This window comes from Lepidochelys kempii, chromosome 1 (genome assembly GCF_965140285.1).
Source record: "Lepidochelys kempii isolate rLepKem1 chromosome 1, rLepKem1.hap1, whole genome shotgun sequence".
Lineage (NCBI taxonomy): Eukaryota > Metazoa > Chordata > Testudines > Cheloniidae > Lepidochelys > Lepidochelys kempii.
The window spans coordinates 211,074,557-211,094,454 of NC_136380.1; the positions used below are offsets into that span (position 1 = coordinate 211,074,557).

At 44.2% G+C, this 19,898-nt stretch overlaps 1 protein-coding gene across 3 annotated transcripts in view; it reads right to left on the reverse strand.

The window, feature by feature from the left end:
- ING4 (inhibitor of growth family member 4) overlaps window positions 1-19,898 on the reverse strand; it is a 43,049-nt gene that overhangs the window by 10,678 nt on the left and 12,473 nt on the right. The window contains exon 2 of one of the 3 annotated variants that reach the window (XM_073311450.2): window positions 2,236-2,275. The exons of the other annotated variants lie outside the window; for them this stretch is intronic. The gene's annotated coding sequence lies outside the window, so the exon portion shown is untranslated. The remainder of the gene's footprint in view (window positions 1-2,235; window positions 2,276-19,898) is intronic. 3 annotated transcript variants of the gene reach the window in all.

Consider the following 19,898-nt stretch of genomic DNA (forward strand, 5'->3'; position numbering starts at 1 on the left):
GTTCTGCGGAAAAGGACCTAGGGGTGACAGTGGACGAGAAGCTGGATACGAGTCAGCAGTGTGCCCTTGTTGCCAAGAAGGCCAATGGCATTTTGGGATGTATAAGTAGGGGCATAGCGAGCAGATCGAGGGACGTGATCGTTCCCCTCTATTCGACATTGGTGAGGCCTCATCTGGAGTACTGTGTCCAGTTTTGGGCCCCACACTTCAAGAAGGATGTGGATAAATTGGAGAGAGTCCAGCGAAGGGCAACAAAAATGATTAGGGGACTGGAACACATGAGTTATGAGGAGAGGCTGAGGGAGCTGGGATTGTTTAGCCTGAAGAAGAGAAGAATGAGGGGGGATTTGATAGCTGCTTTCAACTACCTGAAAGGGGGTTCCAAAGAGGATGGCTCTAGACTGTTCTCAATGGTAGCAGATGACAGAACGAGGAGTAATGGTCTCAAGTTGCAGTGGGGGAGGTTTAGATTGGATATTAGGAAAAACTTTTTCACTAAGAGGGTGGTGAAACACTGGAATGCGTTACCTAGGGAGGTGGTAGAATCTCCTTCCTTAGAGGTTTTTAAGGTCAGGCTTGACAAAGCCCTGGCTGGGATTATTTAACTGGGAATTGGTCCTGCTTTGAGCAGGGGGTTGGACTAGATGACCTTCTGGGGTCCCTTCCAACCCTGATATTCTATGATTCTATGAAACTGTTGGGGGGAAAAGCCCACTTTCTTCTGTGACTGGACAAAAGACTGTGCTGCATGCAATAAAACTCAGTGACCCAGCCACTCAAGACCACCAAGCTTGATTACTACTATCCATATCTAGAAATGAAATCACATGACCTGAAAAAACTCCACTTGGTAAGAAATGCAGCAACTTGTGTGCACAACAACATAGGACACCATGAAAACATCTCCATTCTGCACTGACTCTCCATTGAATTCAGAATCTGGATCAAGGTCTCCATTGTGATATTCAAAGCCCTCTACAGGATTGGTCACAACATGACAGACTGCCCCACCTTTCATGACCATGCATTCCCACAACAGAAATAATCAAAACTAAGACAATTAAGCTGCCAACTATTGGGGAAGGCTTGTGAATGCAAAAGACAGAATTCTCAAAAAAACTGGACCCAAACTACAGAACTCACTCTGGCAAGAGAGAAGAATGACTACAGCTGACTTGGACTTGCAGGGCTCAGGCTGCAGGGCTATAAAAGTGCTGTGTAGACATTACATCTACTGCAGGGAAATGGGCTCTGGGACCTCCCCATTCACAGGGTCCCAGGACTCAGGCCCCAGCCCAAGCCCAAACCGTCTAAACCACAATTTTGCAGCCCTGCGAGTGTAAGTCAGCTGACCTGGTGCAACCGTGGGTGTTTAATTGCTGTGTAGACATACCCACTCTGTTCAGAACCTGTTTGTTCAACTTCAATTTCATCATGCAGACACAAAAACAACCACTTACACACAAGCAAATGTCCTTACAAACAATGCAAAGTATTTCTTCTAGAGGCTGGGAAGGAACTGAAGGGGAATTTGTTACTATTATTTCTATTTTAAATAGCTAGGAGAGGCTCAGCTTCTATGGGCCATTTAAGTATCTAAATAGAAGGGAAAGTTTTCATGGTATTATTCCAAAGATTACATATAAATGGGGTGGGGTGGGGGGCGGAGGACTACATTAAAAGAAAGATAACATTGCACAGTTAAGCATTCAAAAGTTAGGAAAAGCCAGACTTAAGATTGCCTCTGTAACCTCAGTCTATCCTCTTTGTACATATGTATTATGCCACAGTCTTTAATTACATGATCACATACTATTTGTCTCACAAAATGCCTGCCTCATTCAGTGCACATGATGGATAGTGCTCACTGAATGAATTCTTTTCATCCTCATTTAATGTGTGGCCCCAGACCTTATTTACTGCACTATTAGTCAAACTATACTTTGAATACAGAATTATTAATTTCCTCGTGGGCTTTTCTATAGCACTCATCACTGAGTGCTTCACAGTGTATCTCCACCCCACTGCTGTCAGGTCCAGGTAGGTATTATAATTGCCATTCTACAGATCGGGAACTGAGGTTCAGAGAATTTAAGGACAAAAGGTATCCATTCATTTTGGGTGCTCAATTTGAGACACCCAGAGCCTGGTACATCAATCACAATACTTAGCATTTTTATAGCACTTTATATGTTCAAAGTGCAGCTCCCATTGACTTCAGCTGCAAGTGCTTACCACATATGCAAATGAGACCCCAGGATCTCAAGTTGGGCACCTAGAAAATGAAGGACACATAATTAGTGACCACCTGCAAAAAGTCTTAATTTAATTACATAGGAACTCCGTGGCAAAGACAAGAATAGAATCCAATGACTAAACCATAAGACCATCCTTTCCTCTTCCTGCAGTCCACTGCCTCATTCACTATACACCTTCCAACTTCTATAACAAATGTGGCAGGGGTGCCATAGACAACAATCTCATTCACTACACAACCCTGGTCCATTCCCAGAGGAGGCTCAGCTTGTGCATTGAATGATGGAGGGATCCTGTGGAAAAAACAACATGACCCTGTAATTAAAGACTGTATCATGATTGTGACAAAGCTCTGTCCTTGTCTCTGTGGGTCCCGCGTTTCCTGGCGGATTTCGCTAGCCTCAGAGGCTCACTGTGACCCTCCATGTAACCCTTCTCTCTCTAGAGACAAGAGTCACAGTCTACTGAGCCATTTTCACCCTAAGCCAGCGAGGGAGGTGACAAGAAGCTATCCTCCCTTGCACAATCTCTGTTGTCTCGCAGTCTCAGTGATTAATTGGGGGGTGGGGGCGCAAAAGGGGGAGCCCGGGCCCGCCCTTTACTCCGGGCTCCAGCCCAGGGACCCTAATAGTATCAGCTATGGTAACTGACCTTTTAGAAACATGACACGTACAATTCCCTGGACTACTTCCCCACAGCAGCACCCACTTCCTCAAGCTCCACTTCACCCTTACCTCAGGGCCTCCTTCCTTGTGCCTGATATGGTGTGTACTGCTCAGTCTCTCCAACAGCGCAACTTCCTCCCACGGCTCCTTACATTCGCCCCCACCTGACTAACTGGGAGGCTTTTAACTAGTTTCAGCCAGCCCCTGATTAGCTTCAGGTGTCCCAATCAACCTACCATTCTCCCTGCCTTCTGGAAAGTTCTTAATTGGCCACATGTGTCTTAACTGACCTGGAGCAGCTGTCATTTCACTTATCCTGGTACCAGGGATTTGTTTAGCCTGGAGCTAATGTATCTATTTCCCACTACTTTTCTATAGCCATCTGGCCTTGCCCCGTCACATATCCCCACCCCTCTGCTCAACACCATAGAGTTGGGCAACTTGGGACGCCAGGCAGTATGCTCGTGATAGACCATCAGCGTTGCCATGGTGGCATCCAGCCCTGTGCCATATGTGGAATTGGAACGGTTGGAGGGATAAGAACCACCTGGTGACCCTTCCATTCTCTTCCTTATTCCACTGCATCCACTGGAGGGGTGCATGGTCTGTCACAAGAGTAAATCGCTGGCCTAGGAGGTAATAACACAGTGTCTCCATAGCCCATTTGACAGCAAGGCATTCTCTCTCGACTACTGCGTATTTCTGTTCTCTCGGGAGAAGCTTTCTGCTTAGGTAGAGGATCGGGTGTTCCTCTTCTCCCACCATTTGCGACAGAACCGCCCCCAACCCTACCTCAGAAGCACCTGTTTGTAAAATAAATTCCTTGCTAAAGTCCGGGGCTATGAGTCTGAGGTCATTACAGAGAGCCGTCTGAAGGTCTGTGAATGCCCCCTCTGCTGCTTTGGTCCACTTTACCATGTCTGGACTTCGGGCCTTCACCAGGTCAGTTGGGGACTTGCCCTAGGGGCGAAGTGGGGAATAAAATGTCGGTGGTAGCCTACCACACCTAGGAACACTCAGACCCGATTCTTTCAGGTCGGCCAGGGCCAGTTTTGAATTGCCTCTAGCTTATTCGTTTGGGGCTTCACTGTGCCCCTTCCCACAATATATCCCAGGTACCTAGCCTCTGCTAGCCCTATGGAGCATTTAGCAGGATTAGCAGTGAGGCCAGCCAGCCTTAAGGTACGCAGTATTGCCTCAACTTTCTCCAAGTGAGTTCCCCAGTCTGGCATATGGATGATGACATCTTCTAGGTATGCAGCTGCATAACTAGTATGAGGGCGCAGCAGCTTATCCGTGAGGCGCTGGAATGTGGCCAGGGCCCATGTAACCCAACAGGGAGGACGGTGTACTGGAATAGCCCTTCCGGGGTGGAGAACGCTGTCTTTTCTTTAGCTTCTTTGGTCAGAGGAATCTGCCAGCACCCTTTTGTCAGATCCAGTGTAGTCAAGTATCGGGCACTACCCAGTCGGTCAACCAGTTTGTCGATGCGTGGTATGGGGTATGCATCAAACTGGGATATTTCATTCAGTCGGCGAAAGTCATTACAGAATCTCGTGGTACCGTCAGGTTTAGGCACTAGAACAATTGGACTGGATCACTGACTGTAACATTCTTCAATAACCCCTCATTCTAACATTTTCTTTACTTTGGCCTTGATTTCTTCTCTTTTGGCTGCTGGGATTTGGTAGGGTCTCAATGTTACCTTGGTTCTGGGGATCGTGCGGATATGGTGATAGGTCTCAGTCATCCGCACGATCCCCAGAACCAAGGTAACATTGAGACCCTACCAAATCCCAGCAGCCAAAAGAGAAGAAATCAAGGCCAAAGTAAAGAAAATGTTAGAATGAGGGGTTATTGAAGAATGTTACAGTCAGTGATCCAGTCCAATTGTTCTAGTGCCTAAACCTGACGGTACCACGAGATTCTGTAATGACTTTCGCCGACTGAATGAAATATCCCAGTTTGAGTTATCCTCACTTGCTCGTGTAAGTTATCCTCCTGGGGAAGGGTCTCCTGCGTGACTAAGCATGCCTCTCGATCGTACCAAGGTTTTAGAAGATTGATGTAGTAAATTTGCTCCGATTTCCAGCGGCATGGCTGCCGCACCTTATAGTTCACCTCTCCCACGGCTTCGATTACTTTGTAGGGTCCCTGCCACTGGGCCAACAGTTTACTTTCTGCTGTGGGCACCAGTATCATCACCCGATCCCCTGGTTGGAAAAGTCAAAGCTTTACTTGATGGTTATAATGGGTTCGTTGGGTCTCCTGTACTCTCTCCAAGTGTTCCCGTACAATGGGCGTAACTCGGGCTATGCGATCTCTCATCTGCAGTACATGCTCAACTATGTTCCTTCCAGGATTTGGCTCCTCTTCCCAGGCTTCTCTGGCTACATCCAATATGCCCCAGGGGTGGTGCCCATATAGTAGTTCAAATGGAGAGAAACCCGTGGAGGCTTGCGGAATCTCCCGGATGGCGAACATGAGGTAAGGCAATAGGGTATCCCAATCTTTCCCATCCCGGCTCACCACTTTCCTGATCATGGCCTTGAGGGTCCTATTGAACCTTTCCACAAGGCCATCTGTTTGCGGGTGGTATACAGAGGTCCGTAGGGCTTGTACATGGAGCAATGAACAGAGATCTTTCATCAACTTGGACACGTAACGTGTCCCTTGATCAGTCAATATCTCCTTGGGTAGCCCAACTCGGGCAAAGATCTGTACTTAGCTCCTTAGCTATTGTCTTGGAAGCTGTGTTGTGTAGGGGAACAGCTTCTGGGTATCAGGTTGCATAGTCCAGTACAACAAGCACATGTTGGTAGCCCCGAGCTGTCTTCACACCCTACCAGATCCATGGCTATCCGTTCGAAAGGAACCTCTATTATTGGAAGAGGTATCAAAGGAGCCCGCAAGTGCGGGCGAGGTCTATGTAACTGACACTCCGGACAAGAGGCGCAGTATCGCCGGACATCTTCATGTACTCCTGGACAGAAGAACCTCCGCAAGATCCATGCCTGGGTTTTCTCTACCCCTAGGCGTCCTCCAAATAGGTGACTGTGGACAAGACTCAATACGGCTTTTTGATGTTTTCGTGGCACCAGAAGTTGTATTTCTTGCTCCTGCATTTGCACCATGTGGAACAGGAGATCTTTCTTCACTATAAAGTAAGGTCCGGGACTCCGGACCTTCCCATCCACGGGTATCTCATCGATCTCAGCCACCTCTTTCCTGGCGTTATCATATCTGGGGTCCTCTGCCTAGTCCCACCCAAAAGTCTCTCTCCCAGGACTAACCTGCCCAAGCTCCCAGAGGCCAGCTTCTGCTTCTTCCAACGGCTCACCACCGTCATGGCTGGGGCCAGCCTCTGGCTCACCTTCTGTGGTGGAAGTTTCTCGGTTGGCTGCTCACGTCCATCTGCCTACTCGGGAGGTCTTCTGGCCCTGAGTCAGAATCCGGGTTCCCAAGGCCTTCACAACTTTCCTCTCTTTTTTTGTCTTCCGGGTCTTTTCGGGGGCTGAGAACAGATCCTGAGAAATCTCAGTGAACACAGGGGGTTGACATTCCCCCAGTGATGAGTCGCTGTCCTCAAGATCCCCACCTCCCTCCAGCCTCCCCGGAGGAAGTAAATTGTCAAACCCTGGATAGTCCCTCCCAATGACTACAGGATATGGGAGTTTAGGAACTACGCCCACAGTCACCTCAATGGGGTTCCCCTGAACCTCTATCTCCACCGGAATGGTGGGGTAACGGCTCACAGCCCCATGCATGCACATCACTGCTACACGTTTGGTTTGTAGCAGCTGACTACTTTTTACCAGCTTACCCGATATGAGGGTGATAGCACTCCCAGAGTCCACAAGTGCTGTAGTCTCTACTCCATTTATCCTCACTGGCCTGGTGTAATTATGCGGGGCTAATGCGACCCCCACGAGGTGGATAAGGGAGCATGGGACCTCCCAATCCCTCAAGTTACATTGCATAGGCTCCTTGGTGCTGGGACTCTGTGCTGCTATGTGTCCCTATCCCCACATGCATAACATCTATAATTGCTTTTAATCACTACCCTATCCCGCAGGTTAGGGGGTTTAGTCCCGGGGTTCCCCCTACTCAGGACAGTCCCTTCCTTCTGGGTTCCCAGCTGGTTTTCGGCCCCCCCACTTCTTCCACCTAGGACTCACCGGGGTTTGGCTGCCCAACCTTCCAGGGTTGGGATCGGGTGCTTGCTTCGAAAGGGGCCTTCCTTGAGTAGTCAGGTCAGTTCCCTGGCTGTCATCCGTCTTTCTACCAGCAAGATCATCTTGTCGTACGTGGACAGATCGTTCTGACCTACCCATTTGTGGAGATCTGGTGGCAGTCCCTGCACGTAATGGTCCATGACCAGGGTCTCCAAAATCTCCTCCGGGCTGTACACCTCGGGCTGTAACCACTTCCACATGAGGTGTATGAGGTCGAATAGTTGGCTCGGGGGTTTGTTCTCCTGGTATTTCCACTCACATAACCTCTGGGCCCTTACTGCTGCCATCATCCCTGATCATGCTAGGATCTCTGCCTTCAGACAGGTATAGTCAGTGACATCTGTGGCAAGCAAGTCAAAGTAGGCCTTCTGGGCCTCTCCACACAAGAAAGGGGAGAGAATGCTGGCCCACTGCTTCTGGGGCCACGCCTCACGCTGAGCAGTCCTTTCCAATGAGAGGAGATATGCCTCTACATCATCTCCTGACATCATCTTTGGCAGACAAGTGTCCCTCAAGGTTCGTGTCCCGTCGGACCCCCAGGCCTGGGTGGTGAGGATCTTCAGCTGGTCCACCACCTCTCTCAAGAGGGCACGATCTTGGGTTGCCTGGCTCATCAATAATTGGTTTTCTGCAGTAGCCGCATAGACTCCTGTTGCGGCATTGCCTGAACCCAGGTGGCCTCCTGCTGGGCTGCTGTGTGGCTTGTACCAGAGCTCTTACCACTTCCTCCATTGTGGTACAAAGCAAACATACAAACCAAAACAAAACCAAAAATCCAAAACCCCAGTGCACTTTTTTTTTAAACCTCTTTCTTCCGCCACGCTGTGAACGAAATCCCACCCTTAACACCAGTTGTGACAAAGCTCTGTCCTTGTCTCCATAGGTCCCGCATCCCCTGGCGGATTTTGCTAGCCTCAGAGGCTCACTGTGACCCTCCAAGTAATCCTTCTCTCTCTAGAGACAAGGGTCACAGTCTACTGAGCCATTTTCATCCCAAGCCAGCGAGGGAGGTGACAAGACGCTATCTTCCCTTGCACAGCCTCTGTTGTCTCCCAGTCTCAGTGATTAAACGGGGGGTGGGGGGCAAAAGGGGGAGCCTGGACCCACCCTCTTCTCCGGGCTCCAGCCCAGGGACCCTAATAGTATCAACTATGGTAACTGACCTTTTAGAAACATGACACGTACAATTCCCTGGGCTACTTCCCCACAGCAGCACCCACTCCCTCAAGCTCCACTTCACCCTTACCTCAGGGCCTCCTTCCTTGTGCCTGATATGGTGTGTACTGCTCAGTCTCTCCAACAGCACAACTTCCTCCCACAGCTCCTTACATCCACCCCCACCTGACTAACTGGGAGGCTTTTAACTAGTTTCAGCCAGCCCCTGATTGGCTTCAGGTGTCCCAATCAACCTAGCGTTCTCCTTGCCTTCTGGAAAGTTCTTAATTGGCCACAGGTGTCTTAACTGACCAGGAGCAGCTGTCATTTCACTTATCCTGGTACCAGGGATTTGTTTAGCCTGGAGCTAATATATCTATTTCCCACTACTTTTCTATAGCTATCTGGCCTTGCCCCGTCACATAATGCATACACACACAGGAGTTTAATTAAGATTTGCGTGAGCAACGTTAATTCTGATATTTCCTATTAGAGGGTGTGACTTTGCTACCTTAATATTTTTCAATTAATTTTAATATAATTTCTTAGTTTAACACTGCAAACTTAAAAACCATGAGAAACCATACTGACCCCTCAAATGCATCATGAGCAAGGTTGGAACCTTTAGATCCACAGCACAGACCCTTTATGACTTGAGCAATAAGAGTTTATGCTCTGTGTGAACCAACAATAGGAGAGTGATACACACCTTTAGCAAATAGCTGTGAAACCTACTAGCAAACAGTTGAGACTCAAAAATCCTGGACTCTACCCCAAGTTCTAGAAAGGAGGCCTCTCTAGTAATGATAGACCTTTATTGCTCAACTCCCAAAGTTACACCGTGACCCATTCCGAGCTACTATCCATGAGGGATAAGTAGTAGCCAAAACAGTGCTCCAGTCAGCCCTCGATGCAGCCAACACAGCAGACTCCATTGTGGTGGTTATGCAACAAGTGTTTTGGTTACACCTATTTGGCCTCCCTAAGGAAGTGCAGATGACAGCTGAAGACCTTCCGTTTGAAGGCACCACATTGTTCCCTAAAAAGACTGATGCATCCTTCTATATCCTTAAAGATTCCAGGGCCACTCTCCGCTAATTAGGAATCTATACTCCTGGCTCATGGTTAATGGCTTGAGTACCAGCAGCGCAGGGCAAGGCTGAACGCCCAAGATGGGAATGGTTGACAGCTGCAGCAGTGGCACAATATCTTATGGAAAAGAAGTCCCCTGCTAAGGCACAAAGAATGAAAGGAGGAAGTGGAAAGTGGAGTAAATATAGAATTCCCAATATTTTGCAAAATTTAATTATAGCTCAGTAGAAAACTTGTAGGCTATTTTCTGGAGTTGTTTGGGCACATGACCAGTTGGAAATTAAGTAGTGTACCTGGCAACCCTGAGACAAAGAGGAAATTCATTCTACTGAAATAAATGTGTAGTGTGGAAGCCAAAATGCTGCTAACCTATAAGGCCCTGTTAGAGGCCCTATGCTTTGCTTATGTTTTACAGATAAATCTGTTCTTGCCACAGAACCACAACTAGGGGATGAGCCAGCAGGTTGTGAAGTTACTCAAATTATAATATGATGGGCATCCTTGTTGGGGGAGCAGACCACCATCACAGCACATACTGGAAGTACTAATTCAACCTGGATGACATATTTGCAAACTAAATCGGGTACCCGAGCTACCCCTAGGGGGAAGGTAATAAAAGCAAAAATAAGATGTAGGAAATGGCAGTATTGGCCACATACAGGAATAATGGAACACAGACCCCTTAAATGGACTCTCCCATGTCCAGGAAGAGATCAATATGTAAAAGGAACCTGGCTTGGTAGGAAATATTTAATTTCATTGGACTCATAAGGTCATTTAGGACAAAACAAGAGGGTCAGATACGGTGTGAAGTTACCCAGATTGTAGCTATAGCCTTTCAACCAGGGGACCAGATTGATATTTTTACACACACAAGTGGAACCGAGTCTGTGTGGATGCTTGAGTGACAAGAACTTAAGGGAATGCTGATTACTTCTCCTGGTCAAACTATGTAGGCACAGTGGAGGTTTAAGGTGAGTAAGTGACATGTTTCAGATCCAACTGAAAGGGGTCCCCCACAATGGGCTTTCATATGGTCACAAAGAACACAGTATGAAGCAAATCAATTAAAATGGCAATGCAATGAAAAATTTGCAGGGGTGAATGTAATTTATGAGATTTATATTTACACTAAAGGATCTGAACTTGAAGTATCAATTTGAAATATTGAGAGACAGTGTGAGGCTGAGAAACATAATGAAGACCCCCATGGTTAATGAGGAGAAAAAAGTGACTGTTACAAATCACACAAATACAAAACCCTAATTATAACCCCCATAGAAATAGAACCTAATATAAAAGGTAAAACGGAACCATAACCAGCAGAGGTTGACCATGGGAGTGATATTCTGATTATCTGGCCAATATCTCTGAGGTAATCACCCCAGTGATGCCTAATGAAGATGACCCGAGTGATGCCTCAGGTTTCTAATGAAGATAAGGGAACAGCAGAGAAAGATTAAACCCTCACCAAAGAGGTTAACTCATCACCAGGCATTACAAGGATTTTGAAGTACCCTACGACCCAACAGAAAACCCCAATCAGCCAAATTTAGTGAGGACTATGAGTGGAAGAAGAACTAGATGAGGGAGTTTGGCAGTGTGTAAATACAGATTAGACTTGGCAAAGTAAATGGGTACCAATTGTTTTGCACAGGGAACCTCCTCAAACATATTAACATAATCTTGAAAAAGTACCTCAAGAGTGTACTACCAAGGGGCCTGGTTTGATAATGGGACTGAAGTGACAGGAATATTTACAGGAGTTTTTGTAAAATTGTATAATATTACAGGGAATATCTATATATGTCATTGGGGATGTGAGTGGTGTTCTCAGAGGAATTGTTCATTACAGGGTGGATAAAAATCAATGATTTTTTTATTTAAATCGGATTTCTTTGATAAAATGCTTTTTGAGGAAAAACCTAACAAAAGATAGTTTTAATTAAGATATAATGTATCTCAAAGATATCTCATCATGGAATAGGGATTATAAATTCTAATTCTATATATAAAACAATATATTCATGTAATGTTTAAGAACAGTTTTGTAAACGAGTTCCAATAGTTCACGGATTAGGGACTCAAGATAAATATATTGTTTCGGTTAATCTTTCTATCTACCCAATGGGACTCAGTGCTCAGTGTAGAACATGGATCTCAAACTCAAATCACCACAAGGGCCACATGAGGACTAGTACATTGGTCCGAGGGCCACATCACTGATACCCCCCCGGCCCCATTCCAATTCCTTCCCCAAAGTCCCCACCCCAACTCTGCCCCCTCCCTTCCCCAAATCCCCACCCCTGCCCCGCCTCTTCTCCACCTCCTCCCCGAGTGCGCAGCTCCCCACTCCTCCCCCCTCCCTCCTGGAAAGCGCTATGCACTACCAAACAGCTGTTTGGCAGCGGGAAGCACCTGGAGGTAGGCAGAGGAGCGGGGACGGGGTGCACTGGGGGGGAAAGGGGGTGGCAGGGGAGGGGAGTTTGGCGGGCTGCAGCAAATAACTCCATGGGCTGCACCGCATGTTTGAGACCCCTAGTCTAGAAGATACCATCAGAGATGCTTAGTTTTGCAGTTCTCAAACTGTGGATTTGTGTCTCCAGAGATAACGCGCTTGTTAACAGCAAAAATGTTTTAAAATAAATAATGTATAGAGGTGAGAAATAACTGACCTCAACCCTATTGTTTGTGTACAGAGCGTTAATCCCTTACTTCTCTCTAAAAGTGCAAAAGTTTAAAAAAGTTCAATGAATAGAAGATTGTTGGGGGCGGAATAGATCTGGACAAGGCGAAGAAGTCAGGAGATAAACATGAGAAGGGAGGGACACGCAGTAGAAACAAAATTGAAACTGTTTGAGCAGCATATTCCAGAAGTCTTGAGGTCTTTCTGAGTGTAGTCTCCATTGATTTGAGATCTACCATTCCATTCTCTGACTAGAAGGGAAAACCTATAATGGCAGCAGGCCGTAAAAGAGACCCAGTTTGGGAATATTTTAATGAAGTTCCTCTACCCGTGGGTAAAACAGGTATGCGTGTAAAATGCAAACAGTTCAACAAAGAAATGCAAGGCCTGGTTGCCTGAAGGAAACATCCTTCTCAGGAGGAAGCTGCATTGAAGATGATGAAAGAAACATGTCTGAACATGCAGGATCTTCAGTTTGGTAACAACCAACAAGAATGCACTTTTATGTAGAAATCCATGATTAAATCGAGTCTTCCTGACTAGTGATTTAAATCAAATCCACCCTGGTTCACTAGGATATGGTAAAGAACATTTTCGAAAGAGTGTTTGGGAACGAATGGGTCATGATACAGGGACACCATTAATGGGACTTGATTTAAAAGATGGGAAGTATCTAGATGGAAATGTCCCATGAACACGTATGTGCCTTGAAACATCTTACTTACATTGGAGGTCAACAACATAGAACTGGACAAACTTGGACTAATATAACCCAACAGATGAAAGAACACTGGACCGTTACAACTTTTGCTCCTGAACAAATGGAATAGCTGATCCCAGATCGTGATCATGGTTGCAGATGTATACAAAATGGGTCCAGATTTGAGATTACTTTGATTTTATCTCCTGAGGATTGGGTTATAGACAGTCACTATCCAAACTGTTCCAAGTGGACTGCTGGGTATAAAACATATTGGTTTTGGGATTTAAAAAGGAGAATGATTTAAAGGAATGCTACATGGGAAACATTTAACACTGGTTTGGGATTAGGAACTACCTGGTGTCTCTCTACTTTAAGGAAAAGAGAGAGCGAGAGAGAGAGAGAGACCTTGGAACAACTGGCTAAAGTGGCCAACACAGGGGGACAATGGGAGGTGGTAGACCAAAAATTAGATCAATCAGTAATGGAATTAAGGAAATTACTGGGAAAGGCTGTTTTGGAAATTGTTAAACAAGAAAAGCACATTTGTTTTGGTTTATCCTGGTGGGAAGTTTATATGGAAGCACAGGGAATATTAGAACAATGGAAAGATATCTTAGAACAAAGTAGTAAAGGTAACTGGCCAAGAGTACTGAATTGGGCATTAAAATATTATCTTACATTAACAACATGTTCAAAGACACCTGGAAGGTGAAAATGCAAAAGTGTACACTACACCAATGTATACTCATCCTTTCAGGAATAGCCAATGGAAAGGTGCAAGAGGTATAACTAGTACTTGGGGAAATGAGATGAGATACTATGAAATAGTGTCAGAAGGAAATGGATTGTGGTAGATCCCTGGAGAAAGATGGAAAAGAATAATAGGAGCCCAATGGGAATGGGGAACACTAATTGAAAAGGGAAATAGAAATTTAGAATGGAAAGGAGAGAACCTTACAATCAATTTGCAATGGAAAAGAGGTTGGTGGGGATTGTATTAAATAAATCAAAATTTATGTTGGCACCACAAACAAAAAGATAATGTAACAATAAAAATACCCTGGATGCTGGAACGAGGAATGTGGTATATGTGTAGGAAAATAATTAACTTCCAATATGAACAAAAACAATGGCACCCCTTGGTAATCAAAACATATATAACTCACCCTAGATTGATGCCACCAACTTTGGAGGAAAGAGGAGTGAATGATACAGATCGGGTCATGGAAATACAAACATACCAGAGGACATTAAATCAGATAGAACAGACGACAGGCCTTGTAATAGGCATAAAAGGTGTACTTGCTTGAAAATACAAGGTTATTGAAAAAGATGTAAAGGGTAGAGAATCTCAAATACGTGCCTGGTATGATATTGTATGTCATGAAACAGAGTGGAATGGGACTGAATGGATAATTGTATTTTGGATTCTTGGAATAACGGTGTTATTTTTCTTGTGCATCTGTATTGGGTATCAAATATGTAAACAGTATAAGAAAAGGCAAGCCTTAGAGGGACACTTTAAAATTCAGTTGCCAGATTATACAACTGAAGACCACAAAATGACATTTTAACTTAAAAAGGAGACACATGGCCCAATAATTAATAGGTATAATTGGTGTAATTGGTGCAATATCACAATTACCTTTAGTAACTGGATATCGAGTGGGGGACTGATGGGATAGTGTTGAAATATTATGAATTGCGGGGGATGACACAAGTCTGGTAAAGCCTGGTAAGTCTGAATTTGCTAGAGGATTCTGGGAAGAGGATTCTCTTGGCATCAGACAGGATGTACGGAAATTTACTGAGAGTGCTGAAATTGCACTTGAACCCTGACACAACTATGTACTCTGGATGTTTAACCAGGGGCTTTGTGTGTATTTGTGGTGATCTGGAAGAACTATGGTCATGGTCAGTCATGTTCAAACAAATCACCCAGAAAACATGTAAATGGTGAACTCAGAACAAACTGACTAGGGTCAACTGACCCTCTACGACAGCACAACAGCAAGAGCTGAGGTGAATGATTGATGAGAAAGTAAATGTCAGTCTGTCCCTGTTGTCCCTTGCAAAAATATTAATCAGAAAAACAAGTTATGATTATGAAATGCCTACATGGCATATTTCAGGGACAATCTGAGAAAAGATTTCAGATAGAGGGCTCCTTGTTCATGTAGCAGACAAAGGCATAACAGAATTCAACCACTAGAAACTGAAGGTAGACAAACTCAACTAGAAATAAGGCGCAATATTTTAACAGTGAAGGTAATTAACCAGTGGAACAATTTGCCTTGGTACGTAGTGGATTCTCCATCACTTAAAAACAGTCTATCTTTTTTAAAAGATATGCTGTAGCTCAAACAGAAGTTACTGTGCTTGATGCAGGAATCACTGTGTGAAATTCTATGTTCTGTGATACTCTATTAGATGATCCTAATGGCCCCTTCTGGCCCTAAAACTATGAATCAAGCACGTGATTCCCCACAATCAGCACATTTTATTCCATCTTTAAAAAAAAAACTTGTCAACAAAACATGAAAAAAATTAATAGCAGTTTTAATTGCACTGTTAAACAATAGAATACCAATTGAAATTTATTAAATAATTTTGGATGTTTTTCTACATTTTCAAATATATTGATTTCAATTACCACACAAAACACAAAGTATACACTGCTCACTTTATTTTTTATTACAAATATTTGCACTGTAAAAATGATAAAGAAATAGTATTTTTCAATTCACCTCATACAAGTACTGTAGGGCAATCTCTTTATCGTGAAAGTAAAACTTACAAATGTAGATTTTTTTTTTTTGGTTACATAACTGCTCTCAAAAACAAAATAATGCAAAACTTTAAAGCATGTAAATATCTTGTGACACTGGCTACAACAGTGTCATGCGAACACCTGTTCTCACTTTCAGGTGACATTGTGAACAAGAAGTGGGCAGCATTATCTCCTGCAAATGTAAATAAACTTGTTTGTCTGGGCGATTGGCTGAACAAGACATAGGAGTGAGGGGACTTGTAGGCTCTAAAGTTTTATATTGTTTTATTTTTTAATGCAGTTATTTTTTGTACATAATTCTACATTTGTAAGTTCAACTCTCATAATAAAGAAACTGCATTACAGTACTTGTATTAGGTGAATTGGAAAATACCATTTCTTTGGTTTTTTACAGTGCAAATATTTGGAAGATTTTGGAGCCTTTTCCCAGCTCTTTCCCCCCAGTTGAGTCTTTTTTTGAGACATGTAGCTACATATGACAGTACAGATGCAGCCCACTTTTCACTGCACCCCATAGCTACAGATACCCTAATGCCATCGCCATTGTAGACAAGACCACAAACATTCACACAGCACACTATGCTGATTTTCCCCTCAAAGAATATACAGACTTCTATCTTCCTTTATCCTGAAAATCCCATAAAAAACTCAAACATTCATTGATATGCAGAGTAGTGGGATTACTAATATTTATATAAAAACAAGTTACAATTCACAGCCATTGATTTTTTTCACACTGCAAGCCTCTGTAATTGCACAATATGTTACCCTTCATCTTCCCTCCTTCTCTAACATTTGACTACTTACTTGTGTCTTGTCTTAAATTAGGACTTGTCTACACACAAGAATTCCATTAGTGTAGTAAAACCGATGCATCTTACATTGATTGCTTGTGCCCACATTGTTGTAGTTGCATTTTGGTAAGATACGTTGCTTTTGAGCCTTATATTCGTATAGCAGGGCTGTGCTGCATCAATTCCAGTATGGATAAATATGCCAGGATTCCTTGCACTGCTCCTAGGCATGCTGCATTCTGAGTAATTTTTGCTCCAGATTGTGAGATACTTCCAGGAGGCCAGAGAAATTGTGGGAAGAGAGGCCCAATTCCTAAAATCTTCTCACTGTATCCTGGAATTTAGCTGACGGAAGTGCCATTTCTAAACAACTTGGTCACAGTGATAGAGACATACTGTGCTCCTGTCCATTATTGAGACTGAAAGCAGGTTTTGGAATATCTGAAAGCATGCAGTGTGGTACCTATGGTGACTGTGAGAATTTTTGAAATTGTGTGAGAAATTCAGAGAAGGACCCAGAAATTGAATTTGCATGGACCAACAAAATCTATTATTTGATCAACTGTCTTTGGAGGGATGCTGCTGTTTACTCCAGCCAACAAGCATTGATAATCTGGAGATTTAGGATGATGAAAGCTTCAAAACTTCAGACTGCATGAGGGTACTGATGAAGCAGGGCCACAGACCAGAATGAGAGCACTTCTCAGCATGCAGAAGTGAGTGACAATCACTATTTGGAAGGTGGCCATCACCAATTGCTACCAATCAGTGGAAAACCATGTCAGTGATGAAAGATTCACAGTTGGAGCTGTTATGCAAAGTGTGTACAAAACTATTCAGCATTTGACACTGCATCATGTGATCAAGTTAGGTAATACGGGAGCTCATTACTGTGTATGAAAAGATCCCAATTGTGATAGGGATCCACTGAAAGGACCTGTGTGCCCATTCTATTTCCCCCCTCACCAGCTCTTGCCATTCAATTACTCCATGGTTCTGTAGGCCTTGTTTGAAGACCCCAACAGTTCACCAGCATTAACACTGGATGGGTCAGGAAAAGTTCGTGATACCAGGGTCTTCAGAAATTCAGCACTAATCTCAAAAATCAAACAAGAAGTTCTCTTCCTCTACTGTACTACAGACATAAATGAAGAAATTGAACCAACTTATTTTTGGATGACCCAGCACCACCTTCTTGCTTCCCTGGCTTATAAAGGGAGCTACTGTAAATCCTGACAGGAACACAAGAGACTAGTTAACTATACCCTAAACCACTGTAGGATGGCTATAGAGCATGCATTTGGTAGGCTGAAGAGGAGGTGGAAAAGTCTGTCACAGACTTCCCTGTTCTGGACTCATCTTCCCTGTATTACTGCTGCATGTTGTTTTTACACATAATCTGTGAGACTAAAGGAGGAGTAATTGCTGATGATTGAAGAGAAGAGGTGCAGAGACTACCTGCCAAACGTGAACAGCTAAAGGTGCAATCCACTGTTGGCAATAATGAGAAGTATTTGTGGCACCTTTGAGACTAACAAATTTATTTGGGCATAAGCTTTTGTGGGCTAAAACCCACTTCATCAAATGCATGGAGTGGAAAATACAGTAGATAGATCGACAGATGGATCGATAGATCATGAAAAGATGGGAGTTGCCTTACTAAGTGGCGTGGGGGGGGGTCAAGACAATTTAATTAAAGTGGGCTATTATCAACAGGATGAAAAATCACTTTTGTAGTGGTAATCAGGGTGGCTCATTTCAAGCAGTTGACAAGAAGGAGTGAGTAACAGTAGGGGAAATTAGCATGTGGATATTAGTTTTTAGTTTTTGTAGTGACCCATCCACGCCCAGTCTTTATTCAGGCCTAATTTGATGGTGTCCAGTTTGCAAATTAATTCCAGTTCTGCAGTTTCTCGTTGGAGTCTGGTTTTGAAGATTTTTTGTAGAAGAATTGCCACTTTTAAGTCTGTTATTGAGTGTCCAGGGAGGCTGAAGTGTTCTCCAATTGGCTTTTGAATGTTATAATTCTTAACAACTGATTTGGGTCCATTTATTCTTTTGTGTTGAGACTGTCCGGTTTGACCAATGTACATGGCAGAGGTGCATTGCTGGCACATGATGGCATATATAACATGGGTAGATGTGCAGGTGAACGAGCCCCTGATGGTGTGGCTGATGTGGTTAGGTCCTATGATAGTGTCCCTTGAATAGGTAGGTGGACAAAGTCCCCTAACGTCTCTACTTGCACTACACTGATGACATCTTCATCATCTGGACCCATGGAAAAGAAGCCCTTGAGGAATTCCACCATGATTTCAACAATTTCCACCCCACCATCACCCTCAGCCTGGACCAGTCCACACAAGAGATCCACTTCCTGGACACTACAGTCCAAATATGCAATGGTCACATAAACACCACCCAATACCAGAAACCTACTGACCGCTATACTTATCTACACGCCTCCAGCTTTCATCCAGATCACACCACACGATCCATTGTCTACAGCCAAGCTCTAAGATACAACCGCATTTGTGCTAATCCTTCAGACAGAGACAAACACATACAGGATCTCTATCAAGCATTCTTAAAACTACAATACCCACCTGCTGAAGAGAAGAAACAGATTGACAGAGCCAGAAGGGTACCCAGAAGTCACCTATTACAGGACAGGCCTAACAAAGGAAGTAACAGAACGCCACTAGCCATCACCTTCAGCCCCCAACTAAAACCTCTCCAGCACATCATTAAGGATCTACAACCTATCCTGAAGGACGATCCATCACTCTCACAGACCTTGGGAGACAGGCCAGTCCTCACTTTCAGACAGCCCCCCAACCTGAAGCAACTACACACCACACAACAAAAACACTAACCCAGGAACCTATCCCTGCAACAAACCCCAGAGCCAACTCTGTCCACCTACCTATTCAAGGGACACTATCATAGGACCTAACCACATCAACCACACCATCAGCGGCTCGTTCACCTGCACATCTACCAATGTGATATATGCCATCATGTGCCAGCATGCCCCTCTGGGCAATCTCTACACAAAACAATAAATGGACACAAATCAGATGTCAACTGTCACATTCAAAAACCAGTCGGAGAACACTTCAACCTCCCTGAACACTCAACAACAGACTTAAAAGTGGCAATTCTTCAACAACAAAATCTTCAGAACCGGACTCCAATGACAGACTGCAGAACTGGAATTAATTTGCAAATTGGACACCATCAAATTAGGCCTGAATAAAGACTGAGAGTGGATGGGTCACTACAAAAACTAAAAACTAATTTCCGCATGCTAATTTCCCCCTACTGTTACTCATATCTTCCTGTCAACTGCTTGAAATGAGCCACCCTGATTACCACTACAAAAGTGATTTTTCATCCTGTTGATAACAGCCCACTTCAATTAAATTGTCTTGACACCCCCCCCCGCTCCACTTGGTAAGGCAGTTCCCATCTTTTCATGTACTGTTATATATACCTTCCTACTGTATTTTCCACTCCAT